This window comes from Benincasa hispida, chromosome 5, assembly GCF_027475165.1.
Source record: "Benincasa hispida cultivar pf3 chromosome 5, pf3_genome.v1.1, whole genome shotgun sequence".
NCBI classification, from domain to species: domain Eukaryota; kingdom Viridiplantae; phylum Streptophyta; class Magnoliopsida; order Cucurbitales; family Cucurbitaceae; genus Benincasa; species Benincasa hispida.
In genome coordinates, this window is record NC_143482.1 from 8,409,556 (window position 1) to 8,430,880 (window position 21,325).

Here is a 21,325-nt window from a genome sequence, read left to right on the forward strand (position 1 = left end):
ATAGTTTAGGTTTATTTTATCGCAAATTACTTTTACCGCAATTTACTTGATTATCGCATTTATCGCTTACCTTTAATTTATCACATTTTTAAATACTTGTACAAACAACCTTTATTAATTTGAAAAACCCCTGGTCGTATTTATCAAAAATATAATGCAATTAACCTAAAACAATCCCTATGTTCGACCTCGGATCACACCGAGAAACTTGCGGTGAAATTATACTTGGTTTTAACGCAAGGAAACTTGTGACAATGCACAACATACTACAAGAACATTCATTAATAACACATATCTAGAAGTAGTATCGCATATCATCGCATAAAATCTATGTCATCAAGTTTATGGCATGGACTTGTAGTTCATAGATTCAAAATTTGTCGTTACAGTCGCATGTATCACAAAAGTAACGCATTAACAAAAACAATCCCTATGTTCAACCTTGGATTATTCTGAGAAACTTGCGTTGGAATTATACTTGGTTTCAGCGCAAGGAAACTTGTGACAAGCACTACTACATCGCATACTACGAACATATCATTAACAATGCATATACTTAGACGTAGTAACACATTCTTTCATCATCACAGTGCATGTATAACAAAGGAATTAAATTTTAATGTCATCAAGTTTATGGCGCCGTTTCCGAGGATTGGTAACGGTTAGTGTCAAGTATTTTTGTGATATTTTGCAGGACGGATCTCTTTATACTGATTGTTTATCACGAAGAGCAGTCTGATGGTTTATGAGTACTGGAAATGATCCAGAAATTCTAAGCTGACCTAGAGATCAGGTGTATTTTTTGGGCAAGAGCACATCGGAATCGAATTAGGCGGAGAAGAAACATGGCTAATAATAATGAGGCACCCGAAGAGAATCAAGGGGAAAATTGGCCAGCGCAAGACCCTGTATTTCTTGCTGCTAATCGCAACATCCCTATGAGGAACTATGCGGCGCTGAATTTTTATAACTTCTCGCTCGAAATTTCAAGTCCCACGGTTGAGGAGAATGCAAGGTTTGAGATAAGACCGATTATGCTTCAAATGATTCAAAATGTGGGACAATTCGGAGGTTTACAAGGAAAAGACCTGCATGCTCATTTGACCTGTTTCGTAGAAATATGCAACGCATTCTCCATACCTGGTGTGACTTCAGAAGAAGTTAGATTGTATCTCTTCCCGTATACATTGCAGGATGAGGCAAAGAGGTGGGCTTAGTCATTAGAGCCAAATGAAATCAATGCATGGGATCAGTTGATCGAGAGGTTTATGAATAAATTTTTCCCTCTAGCCATCAACGCAAAGAGACGAAGGGATGTGTTGAATTTCGAGTAGAAGGGTTATGAAACTTTAAGCACTACTTGGGTGCAATTCAGGCAATTAGTGAAGAACTGTCCGCACATCGGGATTCCTGATTGCATTCTGATGGAAACTTTTTATAATGGCTTGGATCGATTAATGCAAGCAGTTGCTGATGCCTCCGCGGCAGGAGGATTAATGAACAAGACGTATATGGAAGAAAAGGTCATCTTGGATCGCATCTCACGAAATACAAATGAGTGGTTAAATAACGGGTATGAGGAAAGAGGTTCAAAACAAAGAAGAGTGATGAGTTATTTTATTAAGTGGAAATATGGATGATATGCGTTGATGGATTGCGTTGTGCACTCAAGTTTTCCCAGTGGAATTCAAGTGTAAATTCCTCTCAGTTTCCTGGTAAGTCCAGGGTCGAACATAGGGACTTGTGAAAATAGTTGCATTGATAATGTTTATGAAAACTTTGTGGTAACCAAGTAAATAAATAAGTGTGGGTGTGTTGTTGCATTGATGAAAAAGAAGTAAATAAAGGCGGCGGATTTGAGAAAGAGATTTGCGTTGATAGATGCAATGAGTATGCGATGAACGGGTTGAGAAGATCTTTAGCTAGCATTACTCGGGAATGCGTCAAACTTTGCGATCATGTTACAACCATGCACAACAAGTCATTTCCCAATGTAAATGCGATGCCCCTAAGTCTAGGATGCATGCGACCGCAATATTATAGAATTTATGCTTAATGGACGCAATTTAACATATTTCATCAATGCAATCTAACATTGTTTAAGAATTTAGTACCATGATAACGTGCATTTCTGCCCGTTATCACACCCCCAAATTTAAACAATGCTTGTCCTCAAGCATAAGCTAAAGATTCTTTTAGCAAGTTAACCGCAAAGTTTTCTTTCCCTAGATTTCTCAAGGATACTTCGTTCAAATCCTATATGCCAGAATTTCCTTAAGTCTTATTCAAGTCTCTTCCTAAAATATTTCGACGACTTAGGAATTACAAGCTTCACATTCAAAAGGACTTTACTAAATTCTGGAACATTGCATGATTTATTTCAAAAAGAAAATTTTTCACCGGGGTGTCAAATGATTTATCCTTGCACAAAAAATTTCTTCATTACTATTTTTTTCCTGACCTTGCGCTGATCCGAGTGCCTTTTCTTCGTTTTGGCTTGCGCCCACGTGTGCCATGCGGACATCCAACTACGAGCAATGCACTCTTCCTCAGACTAAACTCATACCGATTTGGTAGTGGAGTTGCGGTCATTGATTTATGCGTTGATTCTGGTGACTTACTTTCATTTTGGTTTGCCCCCATGTGTGTCATGCGGACATCCAACTACGGATAAGTGCTGACATGCAGAATTTGATGAATGTAATGTGCATGCACGATGATGTGCTACAAGCTCATGTTGCCATAAACTTGTAACGCAAAATGTAATCTTATGCTGTGTTGTTGCTCATGCACACTTTATGCGATACTACTGTTAAATGTATGCGTTATTAATAGAATGCTTGTAGTATGCTATGCGTTGTCACAAGTTTTCTTGCGTTGAAACCAAGTATAATTCCAACGCAAGTTTCTCGAAGTGATCCAAGGTCGAACACAGGGATTGCTTAGTTAGTGCGTTATGTTCGTGATATATACAACCGAGGGTTTTTCAATTAATAAAAGTTGTGTTTATACAGATATTTAAAGTTGCGGTAAAGTAAAGTTGTGATAATAAAATAAAGTGCGATAAAAGTAAACCTAAGCTATTATGATACAAGATACAGGATAATGATACATGATACGGAGTTTGAGACTGACTGTGAAGATTATACAAAGGGTTGTGTTATGGGTGGCAAGTCTTTATGTATGAAACAGAAATAGAAAAGATAACTAGTATAAACATCGCAAGTTATTAATTGCGTTAAAGACATAACTACGGTTCTGCTTTCCCTTGGCGTACACCTCTCGATGATCGGCCTTGTTCCCACATCTCTGTGGTGAAACAGGGATGAACGTATGAACGCAAGGTTTCTTCCATCTCTGGAAGTATTTCTCGCTTTAGTTAACGCATTCTTCCAACCTTCTCTCAACAGAAGGAATGGCATCTTCACTTCTGCTCTCACAGGTGAAGATGCCGTCTAGCATGCTTTAGCTAAACATATTCATTTCTTTAGCACAGATTAATTTACTTGTTAGATTCATGCCAATTACCAAGGAATTAAGGAAACATCATGGAGAAAGTGATTAATGGAGGAACGAAAATAGACAGAAAGATGGAGATGAAAATGATCATGACATTCAATACTAATATTTAGCGCCTGATACATGGTGTGAATGATAGACTAAGAAGATGAATACAATTGATGATCAAGAGATAGAAACAAATACAGAAAAGTGCTAACGTCTTGACACAGATCTGGATTGTGGATTTTCTTGCTGGCGTGTGGAGTGGATGAAGGGAAGAGCTTTCCTCTTAGGCTTGCTCGTCCGGTAGAAGTGACCTTGGTACAGCTTCAATGGCGGGGATATAAAAGATTTTCCCTGAGACTCAACTCTCGGCCTTATCTCTTAAATCTTCTCGGATCTTCTCCGATTAGGCTCTTCAGACCAATCTCTCTCTCAGTATACAAATATCAAAATATGCCCCTATCAAGTATGTTGGATTTTATGTCCTAAAACTCGTAGTTTGTAAATTAATAAACATATTCTGTTTTGTTTTTCGATAAAGTTGTTATTGAAATTGTAATCTTGAATCCAATAAACTAAGGTCCTGGGGCTATTTAATGTAGTTTGAACTTTATGTAGTGACATAAAGGTGGATCAAGTTCAAATATATAGCCAAAATGGTCTATAGTATATGAATAAGGTTGGGTGCCTTATTCTGGGGACACTATGGATGCGGCCCACTTTGTAGTTAGTACAAACGATGTGATCCTAAATCGTTCATATAGAGATATATGAGTGGGGGCATCCTATGTAAAGAGTTTACATAAGACTGAACCATGAAATAGACACAAATATATCTATAGTGAGGGGAGTGCAACTACGGAACTCTAGTGGAATAACCCGTTAGTTAACGAATGTTGATTAGCTCTGTCTAAAGAGTTTAGCCAACTAATCTCGGATCGTTGGAGCCCATGATCTATAGGTCCGTTAGGTTCCCCTACTAACTCATATGGAATAAACTTAGAACAGTATGATAGAATAATTTGAATTGTTCGAATTAGGTGAAGAGAGAGAAACCAACAAGTATATGTGATATAGTGGTCGGGTTTTCAGTTTAGAGATACATCTTTAATATTTAAATGTGATTTAAATATCAAGAATATGAATACGTTCACATTTGGAAACTCGAAAATAATGGAAATGGTCAAAGATGTAAAAAGTCAAAGAGTTGACTTTTGACTTTGAAAAGTCAAACGTTGACCGACCTTATATTCAAATGTGATTTGAATTTCGAGAAAATGAATGCGGATTCATGCTCGAGAGGTTAAAATTAGTCAACACGAAAAAATCATAAAAAGTCAAAATGTTGACTTTTGGTCAAAGTCAATGACTATTTTGCCATTTGACTAAAGTTAGTGGGAAAATCTAAACTTTTGTTGGATAATTCCACTAACAAAATAGTGGGCTAGGTGTTGGCTTATAATGGAGACATTAAGCCCACTAAGATAGTGGATTATAGGTGTTGGGTTTTTATGGATTTGATTCATGCAATTGTTGCATGACTTTTTTCTATAAATTGGGCTTTTCAATTTAGTTGAAAATTTTTTGTCATTTTGCCAAAAAAAATTTCTAAGTTTGGGATGGAAAATTCTCTTTTCTTTCAATGAAATAAAAACCCAAACCCAAATTCATTCTTATTTTCCATCTCTTTTCTCTCTCTCGATTTCCTTCATCCACTAGGTTCCACAACCCGGTTCTGAGTTCAGAGGATAGTAGGTCAACTCTAGTGGTGGTCCAAAAGAGTTCGAGTCGAGATTCAACGAGGAAAAGTGGTGTTCGGAAGCTACAAAGGTTGTTTTCTATCCACTTTTATTTACTGTTTTTTCCTCCATTTGCATGCTTATTTCCTTTAAATTAGAAGCAATTAGAGTGTAATTAGATCCTAATTCCACTGCGTATGTCTCGTGTTCCATCATGTGGTATCAGAGCATGCTAGAATTACGCTCAATTTCTTTTGGTGGATGTTTTTTTTTCTTATCTATTCAAGTGTTGAATGAAATGTGGACTAAACTGGATTTATTATGATTTTGGCATTTTTTTCTCTAAATTTCTTGTGAAAATTTGTAATTCCTCACATGTTTATGAGCACTAATGTGCAAAAAAGGGTCTGTAAATTTTTTGGAGTCATTAGAGTTGAAATTAGGCTGTAATTTCTTGATTCTGGGAGAGAGAACAACAGCAAATTGGAGAAAAATTGCATCATAGACCCGAATTCTGCTTCCAGACTCGAGAATGACTCCTATACCCGACCCGAGCAGCCATCCAACCCGGTTCGAAGCTGTCTCGTACGCGCGCCTAGCTTCGTACACCTACCTTACCCAGACCCGACCTGCCAGCCTGGGTCTAAACCGGTTCGGGGAACCCCCACGCGCGCCAGCTGTCGAAAAAATTTTCCGACCCATTCCGCAATCCGACCTAGCTCGACACCCGCTCCGCTCGCGACCCGCATGTTCCATCGACGCGACCCGACCCACGCCTCCATTGACCGCACTAGCAAGTGTTAACTAGTCGATCCAGACGATCTGGACCGATCCGTTTGACCTGGTTGAGCCGGTTTGACCGGTTCAACTTTGTTTCGGGAGTTTTTTGGGCCAATTCGAGAGTTTTTTGGTCGGTTGAAGATGGTTCAAAGTGTTTGAAGCCGATTCCGGGAAGTTGATTGCTGAATTTTGTAATAAATTTGTTATTTGTTTGGTTTTAATGCCAAAATAGATCCACTTTAGTGTTGTTTACCTATTATGCATGTGATGTATAATGTTGTTTGATTATGTGTGCATATAGTATGCCATATAATTTTAAAACCCCACCATAGGAAAAGCATGTGACATGCATTTGTTATATCTTATAAGTGTTATAAAATATATACTATGCATGCTTAGTTTTAATATAAGTGTTATATTAAAGCATGTTTGATTGAAGGAAGCATGTTATAGATGAATGCTCTAGGGTTATAATTGTTATAATTTATTTTATAATTGTTATAAAATAACCTAGACTTCTAAAATCTATAACAAAGATAAGATGCATGCTCATTTAGGGTTAACCATCGAGCAATCCCAATTTTCATAGAAAATAGGTCGATATCTTGTAAAACCGAAGTTACAAGAAAACTCACCCGACAAGATCTTGGCAAAAAGTCAGATAAGATGACTAAGGTTGAAGGTTTTTAAGTTGACGGTTCACGGAACACCTACTACCTGGAGATCGAGCCGGCGTCTGAGTTAGGTTAAACCGGTTTTATGAGCATGCGTGAGCGGTGTGAGGTAATAAAATTTGTTTATCACCTAGACATCGTAGGTTAAAAATCCAGTATAAAAGTTATACTCGGATGAATCACCTAGACTTAGGATATGTTTAGTTAGCCGAAATGTATCGCTAAGTATTTTATACCCTAACCGTCTAGAACACTTCAGCTGGAGAGAAGTAATGTACTTTTAGCTCTAGCGTCCCTAAGAGTTCACACCGTGAGATTCATGCTTGGCTTTGGGCCGCCCTGGGAGTGGACTCCATTCGGAGAGTGTTTGCATGAGTCAATACCAAGGTGAATAGGGGAAGTTGTTCATAGTAAGTGGGAGAAGGAAGTGTGTCAACACATCCTACGGTCTCTTCCATTAGGTCGCACCGTGAGATTCCTATAATGCGCCTGCATGTCTGCCCTGGAGCGACCTTACCAATCAGAGGGTTGTATTATAGGATTCGGAACTCCGCGAACTCTAGAAATTGATAGGGTCTCTCAGGTCCGTTTTCATTCTTGTCTTTCCAACTTCGAGAGCATAATGATTCCGATCTTTGAGGTCTGAAAATGGAGGGTCACACTTACGAGAATTACTAAGTGTTAGTAAATTCTTGACCAAGAGATAACTGAGTTACTATAGGAATAAGAGTTATTCTGGTGATAGTATCTAGTCAAGATAGTCTTGGTTCAACGGAGGAATAGTCGATCACCCCTCGGTGGAGGTTATTCTAAACCATTGAAATATCGTTGCAAAATATAATAATGAAGGGTACATTATTAGATTTTTTTGCTAAACTTGATTGGATTTAACAGATTAATGTTTTTACTAAAAAGGATTTTTTTTTTCTTTTCAACATGACTAGCTCTTTAGATCAACTCTTAGCTTCTAAGAAACTAAACGGCGATAATTACTCAACATGGAAAAACAATATGAATTCAACACTAGTAATAGATGACTTGAGATTTGTGTTTACTGAGAAATGTCCTTGGGCCCCTGCCTCGAAAGAAACACAAGGTAAATATGATTTACTAGTTGCTGAGACATGTTTAGTGGAGGATGATACCTCAACCTGGATATTGGATTCAGGAGCCACTAATCATATTTGCTTCTCTTTTCAGGAAACTAGTTCCTGGAAAAAGCTTGAAGAAGGCGAGATCACCCTCAAGGTTGGAACAGGAGAGGTTGTCTCGGCTGAAGCAGTGGGAGACTTGAAGTTGTTTTTTAACGATAAATATATCATACTTAAAGATGTTTTGTATGCACCTCTTATGAAGAGGAATTTAATATCTATCGGTTGTATTATGGAACAAATGTATAAAATATCTTTTGAAGTTAATGAAGCGTTCATTTTCAGAAAAGGTATTCAAATTTGTTCTGCTATACTTGAAAACAACTTATATAAGTTAAGACCAACTAAAGAAAATTTTTTCTTAAATACTGATGTTAAGAACAGTCGAAACTCAGAATAAAAGACAAAAAGTTTCTTCTAATGCCTATATATGGCACTTAAGACTTGGTCACATAAATCTCAATAGGATTGAGAGATTGGTTAAGAATGGACTCCTAAATCAGTTAGAAGACAATTCTTTACCTCCATGTGAGTCTTGTCTTAAAGGAAAAATGACTAAGAGATCTTTTACTAGTAAAGGTCTCAGAGCCACAATAACCTTAGAGCTCGTACATTCGGACCTCTATGGACCGATGAATGTCAAAGCACGAGGTGGGTATGAATATTTCATCAATTTTATTGATGATTATTCAAGGTATGGTCATATTTACCTAATGCATTACAAGTCTGATTCTTTTGAAAAGTTCAAGGAATATAAGGCTGAGGTTGAGAACCAGTTAGGTAAAATAATTAAGACACTACGATCAGATCGAGGTGAGAAGTACATGGACTTAAGATTCCATAACTATATGATAGAACAAGGAATCAAGTCACAACTCTCTGCACCTAATATGCTTTAGCAGAACGGTGTATCTGAAAGAAGAAACAGAACCTTGTTGGACATGGTTCGCTCAATGATGAGCTTTGCTTGGTTATCTAATTCCTTTTGGGGACATGTATTAGCAACTGCTGTCTATATTTTGAATAACATTCCCTCTAAAAGTGTTTTAGAAACACCTTATGAGCTATGGAAAGGGTGTAAAGGCAGTTTACGTCACTTTAGGATTTGGGGATGCCCGACACACATGTTAGTGCAAAATCTTAAAAAATTGGAACGTCGTTCAAAACTATGTCTATTTGTAGGTTATCCAAAAGAAACAAAACGTGATCTTTATTACGATCCTCAAGAGAATAAGGTATTTGTATCGACAAATGCCACATTCTTAGAGGAAGACCACATAAGAAGTCATCAACCTTGCAGTAGACTAGTATTGAATGAAATTTCCAAAAACGCTACAGATAGAGCTAGTTCATCTACTAAAGTATTAGATAAAACTAGTACATCTTGTCAGTCACATCCTTCTCAAGAGTTGAGAATGCCTCGACGTAGTGGGAGGGTTGTTCATTAGTTTAACCGTTACTTGGGTTTAACAGAAACACAAGTTGTTATACCTGATGACGGCATAGAGGATCCATCGACCTATAAACAGACAATAAAAGATGTGGACTGTGATTAGTGGGTCAAAGCCATGGACCTCGAAATGAAGTCTATGTACTTCAATTCTGTCTGGGAACTTGTAGATAAACCAAATGATGTAAAACCAATTGGTTGTAAGTGGATCTACAAGAGAAAACGAGACCAAGCCGGTAAAGTGCAGACTTTTAAGGCTCGACTTGTGGCAAAGGGTTATACCCAGAGAGAGGGAGTGACTATGAAGAAACTTTCTCTCCCATTGCCATGCTTAAGTCGATTATAATACTCTTATCCATTGCCACCTTTTATGACTATGAAATTTGGCAGATGGATGTCAAGACAGCCTTTCTAAACGGCGATCTTGCGAAGAGTATCTATATGGCTCAACCAGAGGGGTTTATTGCACAAGGTCAAGAACAAAAGGTTTGTAAGCTTCAAAAATCTATTTATGGGTTGAAACAAGCTTCTAGATCTTGGAATATAAGATTTGATACTGCGATCAAATCTTATGGCTTTGAACAGAATGTTGACGAGCCTTGTGTTTACAAGAAGATCGTCAATTCTACGATAGCGTTCTTAGTTTTATATGTTGACGATATTCTACTCATTGGGAATGAAGTAGGTTACCTAATTGACATCAAGAAATGGATAGCAATGCAGTTCCAAATGAAAGATTTCAGAAATGCGCAGTATGTTCTCAGGATTCAGATTATTCGGAACTGCAAGAATAGAACACTAGCCATGACTCAAGCAACTTATATAGACAAAATTTTGTCTAGGTATAAGATGCAGAATTCCAAAAGAGGTCTATTACCTTACAGATATGGAATTCATTTGTCAAATGATCAATGTCCTAAGACACCACAAGAGGTTGAGGATATGAGACGCATTCCCTATACTTCCGCAGTAGAGAGCCTGATGTATGCAATGTTATGTACTAAACCTGACATATGCTACGCGGTAGGGATAGTCAGTAGGTATCAGTCCAATCCTGGATATGATCATTGGACTGCTGTTAAAAATATCCTCAAGTATCTTAGGAGAACGAGGAACTACATGCTCATGTAAGGTACTAAGGATTTGATCCTTACTACATACACTGACTCTGATTTTCAAATCGATAAAGATGCTAGAAAGTCTACATCTGGATCAGTGTTCACTCTTAATGGAGGAGCGGTAGTGTGGAGAAATGTGAAGCAAAACTGTATTGTGAACTCCACAATGGAAGCTGAATACGTAGTTGCTTGTGAAGCAGTATAGTTGAGGAAATTCTTGACAGATTTGGAAGTCGTTCCAAATATGCATCTGCCTATCACCTTATATTGTGATAATAGTGGTGCAGCAAATTCAAGAGAACCAAGAAGCCACAAGCACGGCAAGCATATTGAGTGCAAATACCATCTGATCCAGGAGATTGTACATCGTGGAGACGTTGTAGTGACCCAGATATCTTCTGAGCAAAACATTGCTGATCCTTTTACAAAGGCCCTCACGGCTAAAGTGTTTGAAGGTCACCTACAGAGTCTAGGTCTACGAAGTTTGTAAACTAGGACAAGTGGGAGAACTTTTGGGTATATGCCCTAGTTTATTGTATTCATATGTTTATTGTACTCATATGTTTCTCACTTAAATTCAACATTGCGATACTTCACTAGGAGTTTTAGTCCAAGTTGGAGTTTGTTGGATTTTATGTCCTAAAACTCGTAGTTTGTAAATTAATAAACATATTTTGTTTTGTTTTTCGATAAAGTTGTTATTGAAATTGTAATCTTGAATCTAATAGACTGAGGTCCTGGGGCTATTTAATGTAGTTTAAACTTTATGTAGTGACATAAAGGTGGATCAAGGTCAAATATATAGCCAAAATGGTCTATAGTATATGACTAAGGTTGGGCGCCTTATTCTGGGGACACTATGGATACGACCCACTTTGTAGTTAGTACAAACGATATGATCCTGAATTGTTCATATAGAGATATGTGAGTGGGGGCATCCTATGTAAAGTATTTACATAAGACTGAACCATGAAATAATCACTTTTTACGTTCTAAATGCCGTTTTATGTATAAAACTGACTATTTCGTTAATGAATGACCTAGGTAACTTAATCTTAATCCTGATCTAACTATGAATTCCTATTCACTCGGAATTATCCTTAGATCTACATAGGTGAGGGTAGCTCAATATCGTTGGCCTAATAAGCCTCCCATTTCAGGGGTAAGATCGGGTGGATAGCTGGGAACATAGGGTGCAAGACGGAATTCACTCCTACCCGTTATAGGGATAGTAGATAGGTTATTCCCTTTAGTACTGAGTCTAGGTCTTGAACAATGGGCCCCACCCTCTCCTTGGCCAGAAAGGGATTCGGTTTATAGGTTGGACCTTAAACCAATTGTTCATAAGAGGATCAGTGAAACTTAAGGAATAAGATGTAGTCTCGGGGGCAAAACGGTTTTTATGACCCAGCCAAGATTACGAACAACCTGTGAAGGATTAGCTTACTAATCATGGTTATGTCAAATGGACACAAATATATCTATAGTGAGGGGAGTGCAACTATGAGACTCTAGTGGAATAACCCGTTAGTTAACGAATGTTGATTAGCTCCGTCTAAAGAGTTTAGCCAGCTAATCTCGGATCGTTGGAGCACATGATCTATAGGTCCATTAGGTTCCCTTACTAGCTCATATGGAATAAACTTAGAACAATGTGATAGAATAATTTGAATTGTTCGAATTAGGTGAAAAGAGAGAAACCGATAAGTATATGTGATATAGTGGTTAGGTTTTTAGTTTAGAGATACATCTTTAATATTTAAATGTGATTTAAATATCAAGAATATGAATACATTCACATTTGGAAGCTCGAAAATAATGGAAATGATCAAAGATGTAAAAAGTTAAAAAGTTGACTTTTGACTTTGAAAAGTCAAACTTTGACCGACCTTATATTCAAATGTGATTTGAATTTCTAGAAAATGAATGTGGATTCATGCTCGGGAGGTTAAAATTAGTGAACACGGAAAAATCATAAAAAGTCAAAATGTTGACTTTTTGCTCAAAGTTTGACTTTGACCAAATGACTATTTTGCCCTTTGACTAAAGTTAGTGGGAAAATCCAAACTTTTGTTGGATAATTCCACTAACAAAATAGTGGGCTAGGTGTTGGCTTATAATGGAGACATTAAGCTCACTAAGATAGTGGATTATAGGTGTTGGGTTTTTATGGATTTGATTCATAAAATTGTTGCATGACTTTTTTCTATAAATTGGGCTTTTCAATTTAGTTGAAAAAAAAAAAATTCATTTTGCCAAAAAAGTTTTCTAAGTTTGGGATGGGAAATTCTCTTTTCTTTCAGTGAAATAAAAACTCAAACCCAAATTCATTCTTATTTTCCATCTCTTTTCTCTCTCTCGATTTCCTTCATCCACTAGGTCCCACAACCCGGTTCTGAGTCCAGAGGATAGTAGGTCAACTCTAGTGGTGGTCCAAAAGAGTTCGAGTCGAGATTCAGTGAGGAAAAGCGGTGTTCAGAAGCTATAAAGGTTGTTTCCTATCCACTTTTATTTACTGTTTTTTCCCTCCATTTGCATGCTTATTTCCTTTCAATTAGAAGCAATTAGAGTGTAATTAGATCCTAATTCCACTACGTATGTCTCGTCTTCCATCAAAGTATATTTTCCAATAGAATTTCAGAGGCTACTTATAGGCTCAGCTTTGACTTTCTGACTTGTGGACCCCATTTTATTGTTATGGCAATTCCGAAAATGGTGGAGTGAATATTTCTTCTGTTACGTGACCATTCTCGTCAAAAATGCACAACGGTCAGCTGTACACGTGTCTGGATCCTCCACAATTTCATTGCTCTTTTGCATCTTCGATCGTTTGCCCGCATGCGGTGTTATTTTTTATTACCGCATGCGGTTGAAGTTGCGTTGATCACTTAGCTCTTAATTGATTGTCGCATGCGCCATCATTGCGTTGATCGTCTATTCATTTCTGAATGATTGGCGCAATGCAACTTAGGTGCGTTGTTCAGATTATCTTGAGTCATGAACGCATGCGGTGACTTGATTTCCTGCAAAACAGAATGAAAACATCCTTTTCTACCATCGCAATGGTGTCAGTGGGTGTATTGGTGACAATTTATAATTCTTGCATTTCTTAGCTAATTCCCATACAGTTGACATAGCATTCCTTTCTTTTGACCACAATATCTAAATAAAGCAGTATAAATAACTTGTATTTCTACAAGTTATCACACCCCCAAATTTAGATATATGCTTGTCCTCAAGCATATCTTCTACTAAGGCAATATTCCTCAATTCCTATCCTAAATTTTGCGTCGATTGGTTGCTCTAAATGCTCCACCTAGCACATTACTTAACATCGTAATTTTCAAAAAAAAATTTTAGAGCAATGTCGAAAATAAATACCATAAATACCTTACCCCCAAATTTAAAATACGACAATGTCCTCATTGCCAAAGGAAATTAAAATAAGTCATGCGATGGTCATAGAATGCGTTGTAAAGAGAGTTTGAAAGAAAGCTAGCAAACTCCTAACTTCTATAAATATTTCATGAGGTGACTATCTTAAGATTTAAGTTGACTCTAGTATAGACGAAAAGGATAGAAGTATATTTTTCATCATTGAAATCATACTTGGGAAAGAAACATAATGCGGTAAACTACTAAATTTATCTACTTGTTAAATGATTGCGGTAATTAGGGAGGATGCGGTGATAAAACTTTGAAAAATAACATGCAATGTGATAGCGCAAAATTTGAAATAAAGATAGGGAAGAGTATACAAAATTTGATGCATCCATCCTTGTGGCAATCTTTGCTTCTGTGGATTACGGTGATGGAATCATAATATTTGCTTCTTCTTGTAGTATCTCTGCAATTCTGTTCCTTAATCATTGTAAACAGACAAAGAGAGGGTCAAATGATTTCAAAACAAAACAAGTAGTTTTTTCTTAATAATTTTTTTTAGAGAGAAAAATAAGTAAAATACAGTTAGTAGTAACGTGATGAAGAGTTAATAGTTCAAGAGTTGAGTAAGGGATAGTCTGGGTTTTTCAACTTTGTGGAGGCTGTTTCTGGCTGAAAATCTCCTCCGCAATATGCTTTGATTCATTGTCCATTAACTTTAAATGCTCGACTGCCATCCTCGGTGATTAGTTCCACCGCACCATGTGGAAATACTTCTTTGATGATGAAGGGACCGGACCAGCGTGATTTTAATTTTCCTGGGAAGAGCCGCAATCTTGAATTGAAGAGTAAGACCTTCTGCCCGATTTGGAGGTTTTTAGCGCATAAGCGTTTATCATGCCAATGCTTGGAGCGCTCTTTATAAATCTTCGCATTCTCATATGCGCTGATCTTCCATTCTTCTAGCTCGACCAGTTGTAGTTTTTGTGCTTCTTCTGCTTTCTTTAAATCGAAATTTAGTTTCTTGACCGCCCACAATGCTTTATACTCCAGCTCCAAAGGTAGATGACATGCCTTGCCAAATACCAACGCATAGGGAGACATACCTATTGGTGTTTTAAATGTGCTCTGGTATGCCCACAACGCATGATCAAGCTTCATTGCCCAATCCTTTCGCATAGGTTTAACTACCTTCTTAAGTATCAATTTAATTTCACGATTGGACACTTTAGCCTGGCCATTTTTACGGGAGGTATGCGGTGGCCACCTTGTGGAGAATATTGTACTTACGCAGCAACTCCTTTATATTGTGGTTGACAAAGTGTGATCCTTCATCACTTATGATAGCACGAGGAGTGCCAAAACGAGTGAAAATATTTTTCTTGAGAAACTGGGAGATTACCGCCGCATCACTTGCAGTGTATGCAATTGCCTCTATCCACTTGGAAACGTAATCGACAGCCAATAAGATATAATGCTTGCCATGCAAAGGAGGGAATGGTCCCATGAAATCAATCCCCCAGATCTCAAATAATTTCAGCTCCAAGATAGTGTTCATTGGCATTGTGTTCTTCCATGAAATGATACCGGTGCATTGACACCGATCACATTTCATTGCGTAGTCAGCAGCATCTTGAATAATGACGGCCAGAAGAATCCACTTTGCAAAACTTTGGCTGCAGTATGTTTTCTTCCAAAGTGCCCTCCATATGGCGAATCGTGGCACTATGACAATATGTGTTGTTGAGCAGTATTTGGTACGCATAATCGAACGATTTGGTCTGCACCTCTTTTATATAGATTCAGCTCATCCCAATAATAATGCTTGCATTCATGCTTGAGCTTCTTCTGTTGATGATATGTGTAATCTTAAGGAAATTTTTCACAAACCAAATAATTAACGATGTCTGCATACCAGGGCAGTTCTTCTCGTCCAATGATAACTTGTAGAAATACAAGTTATTTATACTGTATTATTTAGATATTGCAGCCAAAAGAAAGGAAATTTGCGTCGATTGTATAGAAATTGGCTAAGAAATGCGAGAATTATAAATTGTTGTCAATACACCCACTAACATCATTGCGATGGTAGAAAAGGATATTTCAAGTCTGTTTTGCAGGAAATCAAGTCACCGCATGCGTTCAAGGCTCAAGATAAAAAGAACAACACATCTATGTCGCATTGCGCCCATCATTCAGGAATGAATAGATGATCAACGCAACGACGGTGCATGCGATAATTGATCAAGAGCTAAGCGATCAATGCAACTTCAACCGCATGCGGTAATAAAAAACAACACCGCATGCGGGCAAACGATCGAAGATGTGAAGAGCAACGCAAATGCAGAGAATTCTGATGCGTGTACAGCTGACCGTTGTGCATTTCGGACGGGGTTGATTGCGTAACAGAAGGAATATTCTCTCCACCATTTCAGGAACTGCCTTAACAATAAAGTGGGGACCACAAGTCAGAGAGTCAAAGCTTAGCCTATAAATAGCTCCGGCTATTCCATTGAAAAGGGATGCTTGAATACAGAGAGAAGTGTATATACTGATATGAGAGAGAGACTGATTGAGCGACTGATCAGAGTAGATTTAGGAAGAATGAAGAGACAAGGCTGAGAGGTGAGTCTCCGGGCAAATAATCCTTCCGATCCCCGCCGTCAAAGCTCTGTACGAAGGTCACCTCTACCAGACGAGCAAGCCTGAGAGGGAAGCTCTTCTATTCATCCATTCCACACACTGGCAAGCAAAACCTCCGTTCAGATCTATGTCAAGACGTTGACAGTCTTCTGTATTTGTTTCTATCTCTTTATCATCACTTGTACTCATCTTCTTAATCCCTATCATTCACATCATGTATCAGACGCTTAATCTTAGTATTGAATGTTATGATCATTTCCATGATCATTTCTCTGTCTATTTCCGTTCACCCATAATTCATTTTCTCCATGACGTTTTCTTAATCCCATGGGTAATTAGCAATAATTAAACAAGTATATTAATTGGGTTAAGGAAATAATTAAGTTTCGTCAAGGCATGCTAGACAACATCTTCACCTATGAGAGCAGAAGTGAAGATGCCATTTTGCCTATCGAGACACAGTTGGAAGATTGCGTTAACTAAAGCAAGAACTTCTAGAGATGGAAGAAACCTTGCGTTCACCACGTTCATCCCTGTTTCACCATAGAGATATGGGAACGCGGCCGATCACCAAGAGGTGTACGCCAAGGGAAAGCGGAACCTTAGTTACATCTTTAACGCAATTAAAAAAACTTGAGACGTTTGTACTAATTATTCTTTCTCCTTCTGATTCATCCATAAAGACTTGCCATCGCATACCACGATCCTTTGTATAAACTTCACAGTCAGTCTCGAACTCAGTATCGTGTATATCATCTATCTTGTATCTTGCATCACATTAGCTTAGGTTTATTTTCATCGCAATTTATTTTATTAACGCAACTTTAGTTTATCTGCACATTTTTACTTTACCGCAATTTACTTTTCTGTACAAACACACAATCTTTATTAATTGTAAAAACCGGTCGCATATATCACAAATGTAACACATTAATGACAACAATCCCTGTGTTCGACCTCGGATTACTCTGAGAAACTTGCATTGGAATTATACTTGGTTTTAGCGCAAGGAAACTTGTTACAACGCATTACTCCATTGCATACTACAAGCATAAAATGTGCATGAGCAATAACACAGCATAAGATTACATTTTGCATTACACGTTTGTGGCAACATGAGCTCATAGCACATCATCATGCATGCACATTACACATGATCAAATCCCAAGTCATCAAGTTTATGGTGCCGTTGTCGGGGATTGGTAAAGGTTAGTGTTGAGTACGTTTGTGATGTTTTATAGGACAGATCTCTTTGTAATGGTTGTTTATCGCGGAGAGCAGTCTGACGATTTATGAGTACTGGAGCGATCCAGAAATTCTAAGCTGACCCAGAGATTAGGTATATTTTTTGCGAAAAAGCATATCAGGGCCGACTTAAGCCGTGAATAAATATGGAAGATAACAATGAGGCACCCATAGGGAATCAAGAGGTGAACCGACTGAGGCAAGATCCAGTTTTTCTTGCGGCTGACCGCAACATCCGAATGAGAAACTATGCGGCACCAGATTTTCATAACTTCTCGCCAGGAATTTCAAGACCTACAGTTGAAGAGAATGCAAGTCTTGAGATAAGACCAATTATGCTGCAAATGATCCAAAATGCGGGACAATTTGGAGGATTACAAGGAGAAGAACTGCATGCTCATTTGACTAGCTTTATAGACATGTGCAGTGCATTCTCCATACCTGGTGTGACTTAAGAAGGACTTCGATTATATCTCTTCCTGCATACACTGCGAGATGAAACAAAGAGGTGGGCTTAGTCATTAGAGCCAGATGAGATTAACGCATGGGATCAGTTGGTTGAAAGGTTCATGAACAGATTCTTCCCTTCAGCCGTCAACGCAAGGAGACAGAGGGATGTGGTGAATTTCGAACAGAAGAGCTATGAAACTTTGAGCACTTCCTAAGTGCGATTCAGACAATTAGTGAAGAGCTGTCCGCATATCGAGATTCTCGATTGCATTCTGATGGAGACTTTTTACAATGGCTTGGATCAAACAACGCAAGCAGTTGTTGATGCCTCCGCAGCAGAAGGATTAATGGACAGGTCGTCTATGGAAGCAAAGAGCATCTTAGATCGCATTTCACGAAATTCAGATGAATGGTTAGATACCAAGTTTGAGGAAAGAGGTTTGGAGCAAGAAAGAGCAGAAGATGTCGTTGTACTAACTGATGCAATGAGTACCCTGGTAGACCAAATGACCACAATAACCTCGCTCTTCCAGACTATGGCTAATCAACAAAGATATCTCTCTCAAGGATCAGCGCAAATCAATGCGTTAACACACGTGGCCGCAATGAATTACGTTCAATATGGAGAAGGATGTTGGAGATAGAGTATACGGGTTGTTGATTCCACGGGCAGACTTCCACAATGAATTGCGTTGACACGCTTGGCCACAATGAATTTCGTTCAATCTGGAGAGGGACATTTAGTGGAAGTCTGCCCGTGGAATCAACAACCCGTATACTCTGTCTCCAATGAACCGTTCGGCAACACCTACAACCCTAGTTGACGAAATCACCCAACTTTCAGTTGGGATGGGAATCACAACTAGGGGAGCCAAAGTGATCATGAGAATAGTTACCAGGGGAATCGAGGCAACCCTTCGGCCTTCATTAATCAGGATCACAGCTCAGGTAATTCTCAAAGTATACAACCCTATGAACAACCGTTCTTTTCTGATACCTCTTGTAGTACCTTGTCTCTGGAAATGTTGTTGAAACATTATATCGAGAAGAGCAAGGCAATTAGACAATCGCAAGCTTCCTCCCTTAGAGGGCTGGAGAACCAAGTTGAACAGCTTGCGATTGAACTTAAGAATGAAACGATTGGTAGGCTGCCCAGCAGTTTGGGAGCATCGGGGTCACATGGTAAAGAGCAATGTCAAGCAGTGACATTGAGAAGTGGTAAGACAATAGCCTCTATGCCACCTGTACCAGATTCAATAACAAGATCAGTAGATTTAGCAACCAACGATGACCAATCAACCACTAATGATAGAATCACCAGTTCAGAAGTAAGCACATCTATAAGAGATGAATCTCAGCAAGACTTGAATCAAAATCAACGCAACCTCTAATTACTAACACATAGAAAGCACAGAACCTCAATGAGTAGCCAGTTGAACAGGAAGTACGGCAGAATCCTCCACCTTTCCCGTCCAGGCTGAAGAAGAAAGATGATAATAAGCAATTTTAGAGGTTCCTAGATGTCCTTCGACAACTACACATCAACATTCCCTTAGTAGAAGCTTTGGAACAGATGTCGAGCTATGTGAAATTCCTTAAGGATATACTTGCTAACAAAAGAAAGATCGGGGAAAATGAAACAGTTGCATTAACATATGAATACAGTGCACTATTTCAGAACAACATCCCCACCAAAATGAAAGATCCTGGGAGTTTTACATTGCCTTACTCAATAGGAGGGAAGAAGGTCGGAAATGCGCTGTGTGATTTAGGGGCGAGTATAAACTTAAAGCCATTGTCGATCTTCAAGAAGATAAATATCAGCAATGCAAGACCAACCACAATTACATTGCAGTTGGCCAATAGATCTATAACGCATCCCAAGGGCAAAATAGAGGATGCACTCGTGCAACTAGATAAGTTCATCTTCCCTACTGACTTTATCATATTAGATTATGAAGCTGACAGAGAGGTGCCTATCATCTTAGGTTGCCCATTTCTTGCAACAGGGCGAGCACTGATCGATGTACAAAAGGGAGAACTGACCATCAGGGTTGACGATCAGAAAGTGCAGTTCAACGTTCTCAACGCGTTGAAATACCCGAGTGATATGGAGAATTGTCAATATGTTGAGGAATTTCAAGAAGAACCTTGGCACGAACCCCTAGAAAGAGTTGAAAGAAGAAGAATTTGGAATCGGCGCAATGTGGGAGGAGGATTGCGCCGCAATACAAGTTAAATCAAATTTTGAAACACTCAAGTTATCTGAACGAAAATCGCAATGCAGTAAGCCATCCTTAGAAGAACCACCTGTGTTAAAATTGAAGTTGTTACCTGTGCACCTCAAATACGCTTACTTAGGAGGTAATAACATGTTACCGGTTATTATATCTGCCTAGCTGAATAAGGAGAAGGAGGATGCACTTATCCAGATCCTGAAAAACAACGCAAAGGCTTTAGGATAGACCTTAACAGACATTCGAGGAATCAGTCCCTCATATTGCATGCACAAGATTCGTCTAGAAGAAGGAAGAACGGGATTGATAGAAAGGCAACGTCGCTTGAACACTACCATGAGGGAGGTTGTGAAGAAAGAAATAGTGAAGTGGTTGGATGCAGGCGTCATTTACCCTATATCAGATAGCAGCTGGGTGAGCCCAGTGCAATGCATTCCGAAGAAAGGGGGAATGACAGTCGTCACTAACAACAGGAATGAGTTAATTTCCACAAGGACAACTACGGGGTGGAAAATCTATATGGATTATCGCAAATTAAATTTGGCCACTAAAAAGGACCACTTCCCACTCCTGTTTATTGATCAGATGTTAAAACGACTTGCTGGGAATGAATTCTTCTGTTTTCTTGACGGCTACTCAGGGTACAACCAAATTGCAATTACGCTGAAGGATCAAGATAAGACAACCTTCACGTGCCCATTTGGCACGTTTGCATTCTGTCGCATACATTTGGGCTCTACAATGCACTAGGTACTTTCCAACGATGTATGATGGCGATATTTTCAGATTACTTGGAAGAGTCAGTCGAGGTATTTATGGATGATTTTTTAGTCTTCGAAAATAATTATAACTCCTGTTTATCTAATCTTGAGAAAGTCTTGATGGGATGTGTGGAAACTAATCTTGTTCTGAACTGGGAGAAATGTCACTTTATGGTTGAAGAAGGAATTGTG

General features: G+C 38.5%; 1 pseudogene; it reads left to right on the plus strand.

Annotated features, from left to right (window-relative positions):
- The first annotated feature begins 845 nt into the window (after window positions 1-845).
- Window positions 846-20,374, plus strand: LOC150035890 (uncharacterized; annotated as a pseudogene).
- The last annotated feature ends 951 nt before the right edge of the window (window positions 20,375-21,325 follow it).